General features: G+C 34.6%; 1 protein-coding gene across 7 annotated transcripts in view; it reads left to right on the forward strand.

The window, feature by feature from the left end:
• Positions 1-21,944, forward strand: part of TCF12 (transcription factor 12) — a 371,281-nt gene that overhangs the window by 32,421 nt on the left and 316,916 nt on the right. Inside the window, exon 1 of one of the 7 annotated variants that reach the window (XM_082388104.1) lies at positions 231-250. The exons of the other annotated variants lie outside the window; for them this stretch is intronic. The gene's annotated coding sequence lies outside the window, so the exon portion shown is untranslated. Of the gene's footprint in view, positions 1-230; positions 251-21,944 lie in introns of those variants that run through there. 7 annotated transcript variants of the gene reach the window in all.

Genomic DNA, 21,944 nt, shown 5'->3' on the forward strand with positions numbered 1-21,944 from the left:
TAATTCCATTATGGTCAGAGAACATACTTTGTATGAATTGAGCCCTTTCAAATGTACTGAGTCTTGTTTTATGGCCTGGAATATGGTTTGACTTGGCAAATGTTCTTCTTCTCTTGGTTGGTGGAATGTTTTCTAAATCAGATCATTTTGGCTTACAGTATTGTTCAGATCTTTTATATCCTTTCTGATTTTCTTTTAGGTTGATTTACCAGTTGTTGAGAGAGGGGAATTGAAATCTCTGACTAGAGTTGTGAGTTTTTTATTTATCCTTGCAGTTATATTAGTTTGTATACACATATTTTGAAGCTCTATTATTATATGCATTAATGTTTAGGATTTTTATATCCTCTTGATGTGTTGACTGCTTTATCATTATGAAATGGCCTCCTTTATCCCTATTAATATTCTTTGCTCATAAATTTACATGGTATTAATAAATATACTTCAGCTTTCTTTTGATGTGTTAGCACTGTATACTTTTTCCTTATTTTTGTTTTTAACTTTGTTCTATTTAAAGTGCCTTTATTTTAGGCAGCATGTACATTGAGTTTTGCATTTTTACCCAGTCTGAAATCTTTGGTTTTAAACTGGAAATTTTAATGTGGTGTTTGATATGGTTAGAGTTAAATGCATCATCTTGCTGTTTGTTTTCTATTGATATTTATCTCACATGTTTTTTGTTCTTCTTTTTCTGCCTTCATTTTAGGATAAATTGAGTATTTTTATGATTCTATTTTGTATTCTTCGTCACCTTATTAGGAAAAACTTTTTGTCGTTAATTTAGTGGTTGTGTAGGATTTATAGTATACATTTTCAACTTATCTTAATGTACCTTAAGGGATATCATGTCATTTCATGTATAGTTCAAGCACCTTACCATAGTGTACATCCATTTCTCCCATCCCAGCTTTTGTGTTATTGTTGCCATACATTTTACTTTTACATATGTAATAAATCCAGCACCAGATCCTTGTTATTTTTGTTTAATCCATCATCTTTTAAAGAAATTTCAATAATAAGAAAAACCCATATACATTTATTAAGTTACCATTCCCATTGCTCTTTATTTCTTAGTATAGATCCGCATTTCCATCTGGCATCATTTTCCTTGTGTTTGAAAAACTGTAATATTTCTCATAGTGGAGATCTGTTGGTAGTGAATTCCTTTTAGCTTTTGCATGTCTCAAAAATTCTTGAGTAGTTCTTTGTTTTTAAGAAAGTATTTTTGCTAGGTATAGAATTCTAGATGGGTAGCTTTTTCTTTCAGTATTTTAAAGATTTGCTCCAGTGTCTTCTTGTTTTTACAATTTCCAATGTGGAATCTAATGTCATTCTTATTTTTGTTTCTCTGTATGTAATGTGTATCTTTTTTCTCTGTTTGCTTTTGAGATTAAAAAAAATGACTGGCTTTGAGCAATTTGATTATGATGTGACTTGGTGTATGCATGTCTTCATGTTTCTTTTGCTTGGTATTTGTTGAACTTCTTTGATCTGTGAGTTTATAATTTTCATCAAATTTGGGCAAATTTTGGAAACTTTCTTCATATAATTTTCTGTGCCCCCTCACCTTCAGAAACTCCAAATATATGGGTAGAAGGACTCTTGGAGTTGTGCCACAGCTCTCTTCATTTAAAAAAAAAAATCCTCTTTTCTCTTTGTGTTTAATATTGGATTGTTCTGCTGTGTCTTCAAGTTTACTGCCTTTTCTTCTGCCATGTTTAACCTTCCATCAATCCTGTTCTGTGTAATTTTCATCTCATACATTATAGTTTTCAACTCCAGAAGCTTGATTTGTGTCTTCTTTTTTTTTAAGCTTTTAAAAATTTATTTATTTTTGGCTGCTTTGGGTCTTTGTTGCTGCGTGTGGGCTCTCTCTAGTTGCAGCGAGCGGGGGCTACTCTTTGTTGTGGTGCGCGGGCTTCTCATGGTGGTGGCTTCTCGTTGTGGAGCACAGGCTGCAGGTGCACGGGCTTCAGTAGTTGTGGCACACAGGCTCAGTAGTTGTGGCACATGCGCTTAGTTGCTCCACAGCACGTGGGATTGTCCCAGATCAGGGCTCGAACCTGCGTCCCCTGCATTGGCAGGCAGATTCTTAACCACCGGGCCACCAGGGAAGTCCCCGATTTGTGTCTTCTTATATCTTCCACATCTCTAAACTTTCTGAACATATGGAATAGTTATAGTAACTGATTTAATATCCTGGTTGGTTGGTTCTTACATCTGTGTCAGTTGTGGTTGGAGTCAGTTGATTTTTCCCCTCTCTGTATGGTTTGTACCTTTTTGCTTCTTTGTATGGCTAGTAATTTTTTATTAGGTTTCAGATTTTATTGTGATTTTACCTTGCTGGGTGCTGTATATTTTTATATTACTAAAACTATTCTTGAACCTTGTTCTGGATGTAGTTAAGTTACTTTGAAACATCTTAATCCTTTTTGGTCTTTTTAAGATTTGTTAGGTGGGTCCAGAGTAGTGCTTGGGCTGGGGCTGATTATTCCTCACTACTGAGGGAGTCTGTTTTATGTTACTCTACCAGTGCCTCAAGACTCATGAAATTTTTCAGTCTCGCTGCTGGGAGCAGATATTATTACTGGCCCTGTGCTTGACACTTTTTATCTTTTGGGGTTATTCTTTCTCCAACTTTAGGTAGTTTCCTTACATGCATGTGCTGATCATTACGCAAGGGGAACCCTCTTGCAGGAGTTTGCTTGCTCTCAGTGCTGCTCTCTGGCTCTCCATCCTGCTTATTCTGTGAGGTCCATGTTCTGAATTCACTGCGTCTGTCAGTCTCCACCTTCACTTCCCCCTAGTACCTCTGCTTGGGAACTTTCTCACGTCAGTAAGTTTGATCATTTGTAGGGCTCATCTTATTTGCTTCTTGACTCTCAAAGATCATTGTCCTTTGTCACCTGTTGTCCAGTGTCTTGAAAATTGTTGTGTCATTTGTTTTCTCCGTTTTATGCTTTTTTTCAGGCATGAGTGTAAATGCAGTCCCTATTATTGCCTATGACTCTGTCTTTACTGGAAACAGAACTTCTGCCTGTTTATATTTAAGTTAGTTTTTTTTTTAATATTTATTTTCTTTATTATTATTATTTTTGGATGTGTTGGGTCTTAATTGCGGCACGTGGGATCTTCGTTGAGGCATGTGGGATCTTTTTTGTTGTGGCACGTGCTGTCTTCATTGCTGCACTCGGGCTTCTCTCTAGTCGCGGCGTGAGGGTTTTCTCCCTCTAGTTGTGGCCTGCAGGCTCGAGGGCACGTGGGCTCTGTAGTTGTGGTGCGTGGGCTCCAAAGCGTGTGGGCTCTCTAGTTTGTGGCATGTGGGCTCTCTCGTTGAGGCGTGTGAGCTCAGTAGTTGTGGCGCATGGGCTTAGTTGTCCTGTGGTGTGTGGGATCTTAGTTCCCCGACCAGGGATTGAACCCATGTCCCCTGCATTGCAAGGCGGATTCTTTACCACTGGACCACTGGGGAGGTCCCTAAATTAGTTTTAAAAAATAAAATTCATTTCCTCAGTTGCACTAGCCACATTCTAAGTACTTAATAGCCACATATATCTAGTGGCTACCATATTGGAGAGTACAAGTATAGAATATTTCCATCATTGTAGAAAGTTCTGTTGGACTGTACTTCATTAGGCCGTGTATTGTTATATTGGGTTGGCCAAAAGGTTCGTTTGGGTTTTTCTGTAAGATGTTACAGAAAAACCCAAACGAACCTTTTGGCCAACCCAATATGTAGTGTGCTTATATATATAATAAAAGCTCATATAAAAAGTATAATTAGATTTATGTTTTGTTTCTGCCATAAACAATAATTAAGTTTATGTTTAAGTTAGGCTTATATATTTCTGTTTACACAAAGGCATCTAGCTTGTTAATTTTGAGTTAACCAAATTTATATAACTTATATAGTGGATTGTGAAACTGGGACTGGATTTCAACTTCATTGCTCTTTTCTCTGCATTATAGCACTGTGAGAAATTTCTGGCTTGTTGTGTCATGTCTTATTTTGAATTGTTTGTTTCTTGTGGCACTTATCATTCTGATTGATAATGTTCTGGACCCTTTGTAGTCACAGGCCTAAGACAGTACCTGGCATGCAGCAGGTGCTTAAATACTTGTTTATTCAAAAAATATTTATGCACTTACTTGAGCCTGACATTCTGTATGGGATATAAGACTAATTTCTGTTGCAGACCTAATAGACTATGAATATGCATTCATCCATAGAGAGGCTACAATACCCTAAAAGTAGAGTGAACCTATATCCTGAAAACTTAAACTAGATTTCCAGTCATTCTACCAGGTGAGATGTGGAGTGGCATAGCTGAGCTAACTTACAATCTAACAAAAAATAGTGCTCCCTTTTCCTCAGTGAATGTTGGAGATATTTCATGTAGAGAGCAATGTCCAACGGTTAAATAAGAACTGTTGAAGAGCTGACTATGAATGTTAGTTAACTAGCTGGCTTCATGAAATATGGAAGCGAGAATCCAGCTTTTATAGGAGAAACACCTTCCATACTTAGGAAACCAATTTTCTTCAGTCCAATCTATTGTAAATTGAGAAATTGGGGACAGTTTAGTCAATATTTAAGTTTCTTGTTTTGACTTGGCTGTTTAATCTACTTAATTGTTAAGAAAGAATTTCATATTCAAGTATCAAATGCTTATGCTATTACATGGTTAGTTATGCTTGTTACTATTTAATACAATTGTTTAAAAACAGGTCATGTCATGCTTTGGTGATGCAAGCAAATATTGAATAGACGTTCACAGGCATCTGTTTCAGTTAACTTTGGTCTTAAAAAGAAATAGGATTATTATTCAGTTTTTTGACATGACAAAATTAATCTGAAAAATCAAAATAAATAACTACTATAAAATAGAGTGTATATCTCTTTTACAAATGAAATCACTATCTCTGAGTTGTAATGTTTGAAAATGCATTTGTCAAATATGTAATTTATTTGTATTCTGACTTATCTAAAAAAGAATTTGAGTTGGACATATTCACTTGCTAGAGAAAGGAAATGATTAAATTAAAATTTCCTAACTAATACACATTTACTGTTTTAATAGTCATTTTATTAATAATAACTGCATTGTAGAATTTGGTTTGAGTCTTTTTTGCAATAAAGTTCTGTTTTAAGTAATTTCAGAAGTCTTTACAAGTGCATGGAGCAAAATTTAGACTTTCAGAGATTTGCTTTGAGATTTAAGGTATTTTAATAGCTACATCCAAAAGTACTTTTGTTAACACAAAGCTATTTTGTTGTGCCTTATCCTAATTCTCTGAGATATAAACTAAGTTTTGAGATTAGATAAAACCATTAGTTCAGTAAATAAGTACTTACTGTATGTTCAACACTGTGCTAAGTGCTTTGAGGATAATAAAGATGTATTGGATGTGGCAGTGTAGCTTTATATATCTAACAGAAGAGAGAATATGTATACTAATAATACAAATGCAAACATTGTTGGATTCTTATAGACATGTTATAGAAAAAAACCTATAAAAAAAACTCAGTGAGTAAATGGGCTAACATGACTGTCTTTTCCCCCTTACATATCTAACCTTATTGTTAAAATAAAAACCACTAGTACAAGACTCTATAGTTAAATTTGTATAAGCAGTCTCAAAATCTTACGGTACAGTGTCTAGCACAGTACAGTTAAACAGGTAGTATTGTGTACATAGTGTTAATAGATACGTGGGGAATGAATGCTTGTGAAAATTGTTCTTCTTGAGGCTTTGTATCAGTAACTAACTTACACTTTCCATCATTTTCAAAGTGCAGATCATTACCTATTAGTGGGTTAAGAAATCATTTTAGTGGATCTCACAGAGCATGATAAAGAAATGGAACAGTATCACATGTACTTAGAGGATTGTTTTTGTAAAATTTGTTTGTTATTTAAATATACATTTGTGTACACTAGGTGGTGATATAAAATGTATTTAACAGTAAGTGGATTGTGGTTTAAAAAAAAAAAAAAATTGAAAGCCACAGCTTTAGTAGTTGGTTTTAGCTGTTTTCAGAGTGTCAGTTTCTCTTACTATTTTGTAAGGTGTGAAAATGATTGGATTTTCATATCTGACATGATGGGTTTGCTCTTTGTTAATGCTGCTTTGCAAAATGCTAGGTACTGGGGTTTAAACTCCACTCCAGATTTTCCTGTATTTGATAACGGATCTCTTACAACTTTTTTTGTTCTTAGTAGCCTTTAGTCTTTTGGGTCACTGACCTTTAACTCATGTTAGACAACTACCTTTAAAGAAAAAAGACAGCTTTATTGACATTGGAAGCAATAGACATTTTAATCCATATTAAGGACAATATCTCAGAAATATAAAGAGAGAAACTAGAATATAATTATATAAAAACAAAAACAAAAAAACACAGCATCAAGCAGGAGAAAATTCTTCCAGTTAATGATGTAACCTACCTGGGCCTCATTTTGAAAAGAAAGAGGAGGTTGTTACTGAATCTCTCAGGTTACTTTCTTATACAAATTTGGAACACTTGAGACATCTTTAACTCTCTTTCAGCTCTGGAATTCTACAAATATTTGGAATGATACTATAAACAGCTTCACTTTCAGGAATTCAGAACCCCTAATGAAGTGGAAGTGAATTGTGTTCACTAATATGTGCACATTAAAATTACTTTACAAGAGTAAAGAGTCTGGACTGTTTGACAAAGTTGGTATAGAAAAATTAAATGCTCATAGCCTGTATATTGGAAAAAATATCTTAGAACTTTCCGTGAATTGAATGTTTCTTTGAAGCAGGTTGAGGCTAATTTTTTTTACCCTCTGTAGTAGGATCATTTTCTGAAATTGTAATGAAAATCAATTGCAAAAGATAATTCAGCATTTAAGTACTCTTTAACTTCTATTTTCTAGGAACACATATAGTTCTTAAAATGAGATTATTTTCAGAATCGTAGCAGGTCATTGCTTTTATTGCTCTTTCACACTACTTGATTTTTGGATATGATTGTCATGGTCTTTGCTGTTAACTTGAGGGCTACTACAGTATAGAAAACACAGCTTACTCGATTTGGGAATGTGGTGTGGTATAAGTTGAATAGAGATGAAAAAACAATTTCTTTAGGTCAGAAGTATTTTACATCTGGAAACATACCCTCGAACTCTGGCTGTAGTTTTTCCACATGTGTCATTTATTAGCAAATATATTTCCTTGAAATTTTGACAGAGTGTACTATGGAAATGGTTTTAGAGCCTCTACTCTTTCTTCCTAAGGAAAGCTTTAATTCTAGGCAGAATTTAGCTTTGTTTTGATAAGGTGTTAAATCTTCAGTCAGTGTAGGAGACATTCTTAACCAAAGTACTATGCCTGTACTGTTTTCATCTTTGCTTTAATTTTTTTAGGAAAAGTGTTTTGAGATATTTGAAAAGGGAGAAATCTTTGATCAAATTTGAGTTGGACTCAGTGTTTTATTTCATTGGCCTTCATGCTTTAGGACATCTGCTTTAAAATATGAAAGAGGGTTCCCACTCTCAACCTGCCCTCCCTCTTTCTGGATGCATCTGTTTATTTTGAAGTAACCCTGGTTCTCTATGAACTGTCAGGTACTGTTGATTCCTTGTATTAGAGCAAGTGGAAATTGGTACGGTTGTGACAGGATATATACCCTGTGTTTCAAGGAGGAATCAGCCAGAGTTTGAACATTGTTCATGTATGTATGGTAGGGTGCCGCTAACTTGGTTCCCGGAGAACATGAGATTGCCATGGCAACAAAAGCTCTTTGAAGGCAGAAATCTTGGCAGAGTGGTTGGGTCTTTTGAAGTGCTGGGTGTTTTGATAGGAAAGGATCCAGTCAGCAATAAGCACACAACTGTCGGCCAGCAGTCAAGGAAAATAAGCATTTCGCTTTTAGCTTTAACTTGAGGGCAAATATATTTTGTTTCCCCCTCAATGCTAATCTTCCTTCAAAACAAATATTTACATGAGGTTTTCTTACCACATGTATGCTGTTTCACGAATATAAGTTTCCAGGCATGTGCTTTGTGATGTTTTGGCTGGCCTAAAATTGTCTCAATTTTTGGTAAAATCATAGTTGTATAATGCGTTCTAATACTAATGGGTTCTGATATTAAAAGTAGAGTAGGTAAAAATCAGTACAAAGTACTTAGTTCAGAATTTGGTATTGTTTAAGAACTAGTGAAAAACAAAAATAAATCCTCAAACTCCATGATCTGCCTACTGTTTTCAAGATCCTTATCTGACCAACTTTCTTTTTTTTCTCTCTCTCTATTCTCCACTGTTAATCTCAGCCTTCATCATGGTTTTGCTCTTGTGGATGTTCAGTCCTGCTTCTGGGCCATCACTCCTGCGTAGCATGCCTTCTCATTTTTCTTTCCAAACACTACTCATCTCAGAATTTCCTTCTCAGGTTTCACTTTTGTTATTAAGCTTTCCCTGTCTACTGTAACCTCCAGGAATCTTTTCCTTCCCAAACTCTTGATTAGAATTTACATATTGAATAATTTATAGCTTAATATGATTTTACACATTTTTTTTGTTTATGTGTTTTGTGTTGTGGGTTGGACCAGTTTTTTTAGTAATAAGCTTTTTGTGGTCAGGAATTGTGCCCTCTTGTGTCTTATAATAAAGGACTAGACACATGGCTAGACTTAGTGAAAACTAATTCATTAATGGTTTTAATTTAAACTATGTTAATGTTCAAAAATTATGTTCAAATAATAGACTGTTTAGCTTTTTAATAGATTGTATATATAGTCATCATAAACAATGTACTATCTCGAGGATACTGTGTTATTTTTAATGCTTGTTCCCAGGGCTAATAATTTGTGTAGATCTTTTCCCAACCACAATTCTTTTTTTTTTTTTTTTAATATTTATTTATTTATTTTGGCTGCTCCGGGTCTTAGTTGCGACACGTGGGATCTTCATTGTGGCACGTGGGATCTTCATTGTGGCACACAGGATCCTTTGTTGCGGCATGCGGGATCTTTTAGTTGCAGCATGCAGACTTCTTAGTTGCAGCATGTGGACTGTTAGTTGCCGGCAACCACAATTCTTCATATAAACTGAAGAACCCAGAAAATGATTTGGATGACTTTTCTCAGTTCTCCCAAGAATGATACGTAGTTGGTATCATTCTTAATGCCTAGGAAACAAGTAAATTGAGTACATTCAGTGAATGACTTAGGGTACTAGGGCTTAATTCTTATGTGGAACCACAGTTGAGAATGGGACATACATGTCATTTCTGTTTTACACTCAGTTTCCTCATGTATGAATGACTAGCTTGAATCTTTCTATATGTTGATTTTGTTGTTCTTTTCTATTTCTTTTTCCAATATGCTGGTAAAACTTTTAAGGAAAGCCATTCCTGAGACCAGATGGAAGTTTTGCTATTTGGTTTATTAGAAGCTGTTGAAATGATAGCCCAGTTTTAAGCAAAACTATTGTCTGCAGATGTAAAATACAATCCCCACTTTTTAGACTAGATCAATATAAAATAGGGAAATTTTTGGTATTACAAAAACTCTTAAAAGATTTTCTCCCTCTAATCTGTGACTGAAGAAGGAGGTAAAAAGCTACCTGCTGAATCAGGTATTTTAGGATTATTTTATTATTCTGTCTGAAAAAGAATCTATTAGTTATTTGCATGCATTTTATACCTAGAAATGTTAAACTTCAGCCTTTATTTTTAAAAGTAATTTTTCATTGAAGAAATATCTAAAGTACATAAGTTCAAAATTCACATTTAGCCCTTTGCTTTTGTTTACTGAACATGTCTAGGGGAAATGCCTAGGGCCTTAGGGGAGTGCCAGTGTCCTTTGGGTCTGTTAAAGCTTTAGGGATAGTCATCATTCACAGGATAGTTATTAGTCCCTTAATATAGGTGGAGTAAAGAAGCTCTGTAGTTAATCATTATGGAAAATGCTTTGATGGTTAATGATTTACATATAGTTCTTTATTGTGTCTGATAGCATGAGTTGTATTTAGATGAATTTTCTTAAAAAAGTAATACTTTGTTTTAATTGTTTTGATTAAAATCTTTATAAAATGTATTATAAATTTTATTATTTTCTTAAAGCTTACCAAATGTATTATAAATTTTATTATTTTCTTAAAGCTTACCAAATGTCTGTCTTTGTCAGGGTTACAGTCATGGATATTTGTTGTACTTTGCTCTAATAGAGTGATGGTGTATTGTATTATGATGAAGGTTGATAGGGTTGTTTGATTCTATGTGAATCTTTTCCTGATTACTGTACGTTTATATGTGGCATTTTAATATTTTATTTCCTTGTTACCTATAGTAATTTATCAGTTTCTCAGTTTTTAACGGGACTAACCCAAGTTTTAGCTTTTCTTATGTTGTAAAATCTTTATTCAGCTGTATAACCTAACCTGCTCAAAACTGACCTATGGTTAATGAGGTAAGTATTGTTAAAATCAGAGACTGTGTTGCTATTTGAAAATAGGCCTGGGAGTGATTTTCACCCCTCTTGTGGAGGAGAGCACATGGGCTTTGTTTAAACTCTTTTTCTGGGCTATTTCTCTCATTGTCTCTGGGTATAGTTGATTGCAGTCACTTGATATATGAGTATGAAATATATGGACTGTTGTCATTTCTCCTTCAGGTGACTTTGATATTAAAATTTTTAAAAACACTTTTGTTTTTTTCTCGTGTGGTAGCAAAATTTATTTGAAAAAAATATCAAAGTAAATGGTTTATATATATTAAATGTGTTTGAACATGAAACTTAAAGCCAGCCAATTGTGAATTAAAGGTATATCAAGTACTTATTAAATAATATAAATGTTTTTGGCATAAATGGATTAAGTTGATTGAATTTATAATTATTGATAGTGATATTGCTGCATTAAACTCTAATATGCTGTGATAAGGAACATTCTTTTGAATACATCCTAACCTGTCCTGATGTGAGGAAGCCTTTTCTGTAAATGTAAGGGGAAAAAAATTTAAATCATCCCTTTTGGTTATTGAGAGCGGAGACTGGGTTGTCTCAAGTTAAATTCTTGTCAAGGACATTCGTTGGTACTGGATGGAACATAATTAGTTTACTAATTTGTTGAGTTCTGTATAGTTCGTGAAACTCATGGTTTTTGTTTGAGCCTTTCTTTAACTCTGGCTTCCTCTCAGTCTTTTGTGTTTGTGAATCTGTCTAGTTCATTGAGTGACGAGGATAGGCAGAGTTGTATGCCAAGGACCAGATGTGTCTCTTTCCTCACTGCGATACTCTTGGCTTTTTGTTGACCTTTACATATAAAGGATTTGGCTAAGCTCAGAGGAGAGGAAGTGGGGAACCAACTGATTAGGATTTGTTCTGGGTTCAAAAAAAATTCATAAAGGGAGAGAGGATGTTCATTACTGAGAATTGGGTAGGGGCACTGCCCCAGGTTTTTCAGCTCAGCCTCACTAGGGTAAAAAATGGAGGTCAAGTGTCGGGGCAGATAATCTATCCATTGGAGCTTTTCTTATCTGAGGAAATTTGAACACAGTAACCGTAGTTGAATTGCCAGAAAGTGTGTGTTGTTTCATATTAAGCTAGTTAATCGAGGAACTTCTCTTTTAGCTAGATAAAAATATATATCAATTTTTGAGCTACTCATTGGTACTAAACAGGAATATAATTTTGATCCCTATTTCTTTGGCTTGGGTTTAATTAGAAACAGTTGAAAAAGCTGGCCCCCGTTATTTTCTTTTCGATCCATTCATATAGTATTACTCTTAGAGCACTAACCTAAGATGAATTAGATTGCTTTTCAGTTAATTTGAAACAAATAGGAGCCATCTGGAAGTGTAGTAACATGGCTTTGACTTTTACTCTGAGTGAAATGGGATGCTATTGAAGGGAATGACATCTGACTTAATGCTTTAACAGTATCTTCTTGGCTGCTGTGTAGAGCATAGTAGAAAGAAGAGACCAATTAGGAGGCTATAGAACATGTGGTTAAATTTTAGATGTACACTGAAAGTAGGACTGATAGATGTTAGGCCTCAGCAACAGAAAGAATAGTAACTAATTTAGAATGGGAAGACTGAAGGAGGAACACATCCTTTTTTTGTTGTTGTTGTAAGAAATAAGATTGGGAATCTACTTTCAGACATGTTAAATGCCTATTAGACATCCAGGGGGAGATATTAGTAGGTAATTGGATATTCTGTTCCGGGATACCAGGTAGAGATGTGAACTGGAGATCCCAACTTGGGAGTCACTCTTCTTTGTATTGACATTTATATTGTTTCTACATTTTGCAACTACAAATAATGCTGCAATGAAGAATCTTGTTCATATGTATTCTTGTATTTCTGGAGGCACATTTTCAAGGGAAATTTCCAGAAGTGGAACCGCTGGGTCAAAAAGCAAATGCATATGTAGTTTTGTTAGATACTGCCAAAGTCCCTTCCAAAAGAGTTGTGCCCAACTTGCATTCTTACTAGTGATATTTAGTAATGGTCACAGACATTTTAGTGGTGGGAAAAAAACTTATTAGTCATCAAGTATAGGTAATTCACTTCTTTTATAACAAATTCATTGAGATATAATTCACATACCACAAAGTTCACACATTTAAGGTGTACAATTCATATACGAAATGTCCAAAATAGCCAAATTTATAAAGATAGAAAAGTAGATTAGTGGTTATCTAGGCTGAGTTTTGGGTTGGTAGATTGTGGGGAGAAGAGGAGTGACTGCTAATGGATATGGGTTTCTTGGGGGTGTAGTGTGATGAAAATGTTCTAAAATTGATAGTGGTGATTTGATGGTTGCATAGCTGTGATTATACTAAAAACTACTGAATTATACACATCTGAGTATATATGGAATATAAAGCCATGGGATCAGAGTGAATTAAGATGAAGAAGAGATCAAAGGACTGTGTATGTACTTCAACATTTAGAAGTTAGGGTGATGAGCAAGAGATACTTGAGAAGGCATGTCAAGAAATACAGGAGGAAACCAGGCAAGTATGGAATCATGGAAGGTAAATGAAGAGAATGTTTCAGGAAGAAGGGCTACTAACAGTATTAAATGCTGCTGATGGGTAAGTTAAGATGAGGATTAAGAGTTGATCATTTGATTTAACAACTCCAGAAGAAGCAGTTGTGGTAGAGTGGCGGGGACAAAAGTCTAGTGGGAGGGAGTTTGGGAGAGTGGAAGTAAAGAAGTTAGAGACAGCAGGAATAAGGCCCTTTACCCAAGAATTTTGCTCTTGTGGGAAAGATAGAAAAGGGGTGTAGCTTTGTGGTGGTGGGGAGAGGTAAGTGGGTCAAAAGCAGTTTTAAGTTTTTTATCTTTTTTTAAGATTGAGAGTTAATAGCATGTTGTAGGATCATGGGAATGAGTCAATAGAAAGAAAAAGAACTGATGATACAAGGAGAGGGAGAGTTGCTTGAGTAGGTGAGAGGAAGATGGATCGGGTTTGGCTAAGCAGGCACAGCTCATAGGAGCAGGAGAGAAAATGATGTGTATTAGGTTATCAGTAAGACTGATATTTTAGAAATACAGAAGTGCAAATACTGTTACAGTCTTTATTTTGCTACTTTTTCTCTATATGGCTTTTATTAAATCTGATAATAAACCTGTGAATATCATGGTAAAATTGATATTGAAAGGTGTGGAGGAGCTATGAAATGTTTATGCTTAGAGTTAAGAAAACTGTTGAAATATATTTAATTAAATAATGTTGCCCTTCAAACTAAGTCAGTATCTGTCTGGTGGTTCTGTTAGCTATCAGTGGATGGACAAAAGTTTCAAGGTAATATTTGTAAATCAGCAAATCCTAATAATCATTGTCAATTGTATACAATTAGACCAGTTAGTTTTAGCATGTCACTTAAGAGTGACTGACTATGGATGTGGAGTAAGTTTCTTTTTAATTAAGAGTTGGATATAGAATGGAAGGAATCTTTATTTTTGTTGTTGAAGTACAGTGATTTACAATGTTGTGTTAGTTTCTGGTGTACAGCAGAGTGATTCAATGATTCAAAGACTATATGTATTCTTTTTCGTATTCTTTTCCATTATGGTTTATTACAAGATATTGGATATAGTTTCCTGTGCTATACAGTAGGACCTTGTTGTTCATCCATCCTATATATAATAGTTTGTGTCTGCTAGTCCCAAACTCCCAATCCAACCCTCCTCTTCCCCCTCCCCCTGCCCCGCCCTTGGTAACCTCAAGTGTGTTCTCTATGTCTGTGAGTCTGTTTCTGTTTCATACGTAGTTCACTTGTGTCATATTTTGGATTCCACATATATGTGATATCATGGTATTTGTCTTTCTCTTTCTGGCTTACTTCGCTTAGCATGATAATCTCTAGGTCCATCCATGTAGCTGCAAATGGCATTATTTCATTCTTTTTTACGGCTGAGTAATATTCCATTGTGTGTGTGTGTGTGTGTGTGTGTGTGTGTGTGTGTGTGTGTGTGTGTACACACATACACATATACCACAACTTCTTTATCCATCGGTTGATGGACATTTAGGTTGCTCCCATGTCTTGGCTATTGTGAATAGTGCTGCTCTGAACATAGGGGTGCATGTATCTTTTTGAATTATAGTTTTGTCCAGATGTATGCCCAGGGGTGGGATTGCTGGATCATATGGCATTTCTGTTTTTAGTTTCTTGAGGAGCCTGTATACTATTAGAATGGAAGGAATCTTAAGCTACATCTAGTCTATCTAATTTTGCAGATTAGATTTTTCTTTAATATCCTGCAGACAGAAGACTGAAATTGAATAGGAAAACTGAGATATAGACCCAAGACTTATGGAGATTTAGTACATGATAAACCTGGTGTTTCAGAGGGAACAAATGGGATAACCATTTTAAGAAATGGTTAACCATTTCGGAAAAGATAAAATTAAATTCATACCTCACATCATACAGAAAAATAAACAGCAAATGACCAGAGATCTTATTAAGAATGAAACTATATGAATACAAAAAGAAAACATGGGTGGATTCTTCTGTGACCTGGGTGTAAGGAAAGGTTTTCTGTGACTCAAAATCCAGGTGCAACAAAAGGAAAGATTGGTAAATTTGACTTTATAAAAATTTAAGACTTTTGCATGGCAAAAACCCCACTAATAACAAAGCCAAAAAGATATAAAACTGGGGGAAAATACTTGCATTATATATCACAGATAAAGGGCTAATATCCCTCATGTAAAGGCAAAATAGAAAGAGACCCTAATAGAAAATAGGTAAAAAGACATGGACAGATAGTTCTCACAAAAAGCTATAAAAATTTCCCTTAAACATATGATAAGATAATCACTCTCACTTATAAGAGAAATCCAAGTTAAAACTTGCACTGAGATGCCAATTTTCACCTGTGAGATTGGCAGAAATTTAAAAGTACAATCAAATACTTGTTAGCTGTGAGGAGAGAGGTATTTTCTTACTTCGTTGATGGTAATACAAACTGGTATTTTGATGCCACTGTACCCCAGGTTGGCACAGGGTGGCTCAAGAAGTGGCTTCCTTCCAGAGCAAGAGGTCAAAGGAAGAGAAGATGCTGACCACTTCACTAGATCCCTTTTCCTAGTCTTCCCACAAATCCCTGTGGTCAGAAGATGGGAATTCCTGCCCACCTGCCTTTTTGGGCCTCGAAACTCTATGATCTCTCCCACCAAGACTGGCTTTTGAGATGCTAAAGGCGGGTTAAAGGACACAAACAATCCTTTCTCAAGATAGTAGTGGGACTACAACATGGGAAATGTTTTTGATTGTAGGAAAATGAATATTCACTAACTCTGTCTTGTCCCTTTGGTAGCAAGTCATAGTCTCTCTTTCAGTAAATGGATTTATCAGGCACGTGAGAGCAAAGGTCAGGTAATTGGAAAGGCCAAAATTAAATAAAATAATCCTCATTAACTGTCATTGCATAAGTCATGTATTATATATATGTGCAGAGAGACAATTTTTAGGTTGATAATACCGCAAGGAAAGTTAACTAATCTGCACTCAACAATGCCCTGATTACATGTCATCACATTTAGAATTATTTTGTTTGTGCTAGCTACTAGACCTGGAATAGAAGGTGATGTGGCAATTGATAATAACATAAGTCAAATTAAAAAGTGAGTTATTCTGTTGGGTGAGAATATAAAATGGTACAAGCTGCTTTGGAAATCATCGTGGCCATTCCTCAAAATGTTTATCCTAGAGTTACCATAGGACCCAGTGGTTCTGCTCCCAAGAGAGTTGAAAACATGTCCACTCAAAAACTTGTGCATGAGTGTTTATAGCAGCATTGTTCATAGCAGTCAAAAAGTAAAAGACAAGCCAAATGTCTGTTGACTGATGAGTGTATAATGTATTGTATACCCATACAGTGGAGAATTAATTGGCCATAAAAAAAAAGGTAAAGTAATAATACATGCTACAACATGGCTGAACCTGGAAAACATGATAAATGAGAGAAGCCAGTTGCAAAAGGTCACATATTGTATGATTCCATTTTTATGAAATGTCTAAAATAGGTAAATCTATAAAGGTAGAAAGTAGATTAGTAGTTACCTAGGCCTTGAGGGTTGCAGGGAATAGTTTGAGGGAGGAAGGGGAGGGACTGCTGATGGACATGGGTTTCTTGGGGGTGTTGTGTGATGAAAATGTTTTAAAATTGAAAGTGGTGATTTGATGGTTGCACAACTATGAATAAATGAAAACTATTGAATTGTATACTTTAAATATGTGAATTGTGAAGTATGTGAATTATATCTCAATGAAGTTGTTATAAAAGAAGTGAATTACCTATACTTAGTAACTAATACGTTTGTTCCCTGTCACTAAAATGTGTGACCCATTCCTATATACATTGCTGGTGAGAATGCAAGTTGGCACAACTCTTTTGGAAGGGACTTTGGCAGTATCTAACAAAACTACATATGCATTTGCTTTTTGACCCAGCAATTCCACTTCTGGAAGCTGACTCTGAAGATTTACCTCCAGCAATACAAGAATACACGGGGACAAGATTATTCATTGCAGCATTACTTCTAATTGTAAAATAATGGAAACAACCTAAATGTCAATACAGAGGAGAATGATTAAATAAAAACTATGGTACATCCACAAAATGCTTGTATATAAAAGAATGAGGAAACCTCTATGAATTGATATGGAGTGATTTTTAGGATTATATGATTAAGTATAATGCCACAAGCAAAGTACAAATGAGCATCTGTACTATACTAACTTATGTAAGAAAGAAGGCAGCATAAGAAACTACACATATATCTGCAGATGAAATACAGGAAGGATAAACTAGAAACCACAGACACAGTGAATAGGAACAGGGTGGAAAGAATGAGGGATGGGAGTGGGATTAAAGAAATGGAGGAGGTTGTGACATTACTGAGTATACTTTTTTGTATGGTTCTGACTTTTGGAACTATGTCATTGTTTCACATGTTTCTTTTTGTTTTTTAAATCTGTAAAGTTAGAGAAAAAAATGAAAACAAAAGTGGACTAAAACAGAAACAAATGAACTCAACTGATTTCAAATGAATTACATAGTTACAATATGGGTTGGGATGGGGGCACACCAACACATTTTGAACACAGTATTTGGACTGTATGGCCTTACGGCCGAAGACAAAAAGACCTCTTTAAAAACTACCCAGTTTATAGGCTTTCCTTTTTTGTGCAGAGCTACTATGGGTTAGCAAATCCAAAACTACTTTCTATGTATACCGGGATTGAGCAAATGGTAAAAAAATATTTTATGGGTAATGGAAGCCAGATTTCTTATTGTTGGAGGAGGGAGTTTTAAATATGCAAAAGGAGAAGGCTAGAAGGAAGAAATCTTGTGGTGTTCAGTTGGAATTTGAAGTAGAGATAAACTGATCTTTCTTTCTTCCTTCTGTGTGTCCATCCATCTGTCCATCCATCCATCAGTCTATCTGTCTATAGAAATAATTATAGATGAGACAGGGGTGTGTGTGTGTTTTTGTGAGTGAATGTATGTGTATGAATAAATGTGTATATGTATATATATTAATTTATTTCATACTCTTCTATGTCAACCCCTTGCATGGATGTGCTTCCTAGATAGTTTTTAGTCAGTAATTTTATCATTGATTAAACTTGCTAGGTAGGATATTACAAAAATATTCATTTAGACACTGTCTTTGTTTTTGTTGTTTGGCCATTTACAGAATGAATTTGTTAAATACATTTGCTAAAACATTAGACTTCTGGCTGTTTAATTTAATTTTGTAAATGTCCCCCAATTTTCCTTTAAGAAAAACATTTGTGTTATTGATAAAATGTTAGTAAAGAACCTCCTGTAATAAACATTTAGCATGTGCAAGTGGAAAGCAACATGTCTCTAGCAATCTTTAGTGATTAATAGATTAAATTCATTTTTACATTTGGATTTATGTACTACCGTCTAACTCATGACATGATCTAATAATAATCAAGATATGGTAATAGTAAAATATTAGTAATCAAGATGCTTTTATCTATAGTTGACAAAATGTAGTCTAAAGAAGAATTAAAGCTGTATTGGAGTCATTGGATTTGCTACTGAACACTACATTTAAAGTATATAATTATCGTGTGTATAATTATAATCATAGTCTTATAATTTGTATATAATCATACTCCTATACTTTGAGGAAGAAAATATGTGTGAATTGTAGGTATTTTAATGATTGTTAATAAATTAAGTAATAATTGAATTTTCTTTGGGTGATTTCAAATTATTAGCATCTCATCCTAAAAAAATTGAATTACATAATAAAGTCTGCCTTGCTCTATAACCTTTGTGAATATGTTAAAAAATAAAATATTCTAGTAACCCCAAACTAATTTTTTGTTTATTACTATTTAATTTGAGGCAGTTCTAAGCACTTATAGCAGAGAGTTGACACATAGCCAATTACAAGTAACAATTTTAATAAAAGTTTAGAATTAAGTTTTTAAAAAAGAGCTATCTTTGCATCTAAATTGAGGCCTCTACACATTGTTTTTCACTAAAAGTAGTCAGAGATACTTGGAAAAAATGGCTGGTTTTGTATTTGATGCAGGAAATGTACAAAATAAGCCTGGAACATCTTGTTATACCAGGTAATAAGTAATAAGGAAGCTTCAAAGACTAATGGAATCTTGTCAGAAAGACTCAGGGTCCAACTTGAAGAGCTTCCTACAGGCTGAAAATTGGACAGTTTGAGCTTTAATAATATCTGTAGCGGATTGAGACACTTCATATATGTTTAAATACAGGAGTTCATAATGACTTTAAAAAATGACTGGTCATACTGGTGGAGGATGCTATTGAACCAGTCATTATTTTAAAAGTGGGAAATGAAAGGAAAGAATTGCTTATCCTGTCTTTCCTGTAAGAACTGTACCATTGGGCAACCAAGTAGATGATGAGGGGGAAATTCATTTTTATAGAACTCTTCTAGCTAACAAATGGGAAAGGAATTATAAAATTAGAATATCACCATTTTGTAAGCCCTAATAAGTTAATGAATGTAAGCATTGAACATTGTGAAAATTAACACTACTAGAGAAAAACAGCCAGAACATTTGCCTCTTGATGTAAGACAAAATACTACCCATGAAAAAATCTTGCCCCTGCCAGAAAAAAGAATTGAACCTCAAGCACCTAAATTCAACTACTAACTTATGGAAAATACAGAAGAAGAAAATGTTAAATACTAACAGCAACCCCTTGCTGGATATAATCAGAAAAATCTGGACTGTAGGAAACTAACTACAGAGCAACCAAAAATTTCTTCCCTCTCCTCCCAAGGTCTCAAAGAACAAACAGGAGGGGACACATTTAAAACTTAAAGTTAATCAAAGTTAAATAAAATTAGAAATTCAGATCCTCAGTTCAAGTGCTCAACAGCCATATGTGGTTAGTGGCTACTATATCAGACACTGCAGTTATGGAACATTTCCATCTTTGCAGAAAGTTCTGTTGGATAGGTATATTAATTTCCTAGGGCTTCCGTAATAAATTACCCACAAACTGGGTGGCTAAAATTGCAGAAATTTATTCCCTGACAGTTCTGGAGGCCAGAAGTTCAAAATTAAGGTGTTGGCAGGGCTGTACTCCTTCTGAAGGCTGTAGGGGTTTATCCTTCCTTGCCTCTTCCAGCTTCTGATGGCACCCTGATGTTTTTGGTTTGTGACAGCATATTTATCCTTTCTAATATAAGGACACCAGTCATTGGATTTAGAGCCTACTCTAAATCTAGGATGATCTTATCTTGAGATCCTTAACTTAATTACTTGTTCAAAGACCCTACTTCCAAATAAGGTCACATTTGCAGGTACTCGGTGTATTGATTTGGACATAGTGTTTTTGAGAGACACAATTTTAACCTACTACAACAGTGCAACTAAATATTAAAAGGGACTAAGAGACATATCAAACAATTGCAATGTCTGGACTCTCTGGATCCTGATGCAAACAAACATTATAAAATTAAAAATTATGAAATGAATTCCCTGGGGGTCCAGTGGTTAGGATGCCCAGCTTCCACTGCAGGGGACACGGGGTTCCATCCCTGGTCGGGGAACTAAGATCCCGCATGCCGCACGGCGCAGCCAAAAGGAAAAAAAAAAGTAATATAATATGCCACTTAGAAAAAAAAACATAAAAATTATGAAATGATTGCACATTAGGATAATGGATATCTGTATTAAGGAATTTTTGTTAGCTCTTTTATGGGTAATGTATTGCAATTATTTTTAAAGAAAGAACTTTTATTGTTTAGAAGTACAGCAGTATTTACAGTTGAGATGAAATGATATATTGGAGATTTTTAAAAATAATGCAGGAATGAGGAAATGGGTAGTGTATAGATAAGGGGCTGTAAGCTACAGACCATTTAGCTTACAGCCTGTTTCTGTAAATAAAGTTTTATTGGAACACAGCCATACCCATTCATGTACATATGGCCTGTGGCTACTTTTGTGATATAAAGGCAGAATTAAGTAATTCAAACAGAGACCAGTGGGCTTCAAAAAACCTGAAACATTTACTGTGTGGCATTTTACTGAAAAAATTTGTTGACCCCTGCCTGGTATAGATGAAACAAGGTAGACAATGAATTGATAATAGTTAAAGCTGTCTCCTTTTTATATATGTTTGAAATTTCCCATAATATGTTAAATTTTCTGAAAAATAATTGACTGTTTCTCTGATTTGAGAGTAAGAAAGAACTAAGCCTAAAAAGAGAAACAAAGGAAAATACGTAAATATTTTATTCTATCAATATAAAAATTCTATTTGTAATATTTTATCTCTTCAAGGTATGAAATGAATATGGTAAGAAGTTAACATTTGTTAAATCTGGGTGTTGGAAACATGCATCGTATATTATTTTGTATTTATCTGTATGCTAAAATATTTTTAATTAAAAAAAGCCAAACTGTTATGTTATAAATTTAAGTTAAAGTGTATAAGGGCAAACTACACATTTGGGAAAGTATTTGCAATATATAACAACAGTTTGAGAGCCTTAATACATACACATCCTTTATAAATTTCCAAGAAAAAAAATCTTCCTGTTAGAAAAGGACACATACAGTATTTGCCAAAGAAAGGCAATTGGCCGAGGTGCGTGTGGGAAAAATGTTTTTTAAAAAAAGAGAGAGAGAGACCATAAGCAGAAAAGTTAATTTTAAAAATTAGACACTCTTAAGATTAAGAAAATTATATATATGTAAAACCACATCACTATATATATATATATATATCGAGAGAGAGAGAGAGAGAGAGAGAGAGGAGAGAGAGGGAGGGAGGGCAACTATATGTATATATAGGGAGAATGTAAAATTTGTAGTTTTGTTGTTTTTTGTGTGTATTTTGGCCAATCAGGTTGTTTAGAAAGTAATATTTTAGAGTAAGTTGAAGTTTCTCAAGTTCAACAAGTGG

The sequence above is a fragment of the Balaenoptera borealis genome (assembly GCF_965194805.1).
Source record: "Balaenoptera borealis genome assembly, chromosome: 3".
Lineage (NCBI taxonomy): Eukaryota > Metazoa > Chordata > Mammalia > Artiodactyla > Balaenopteridae > Balaenoptera > Balaenoptera borealis.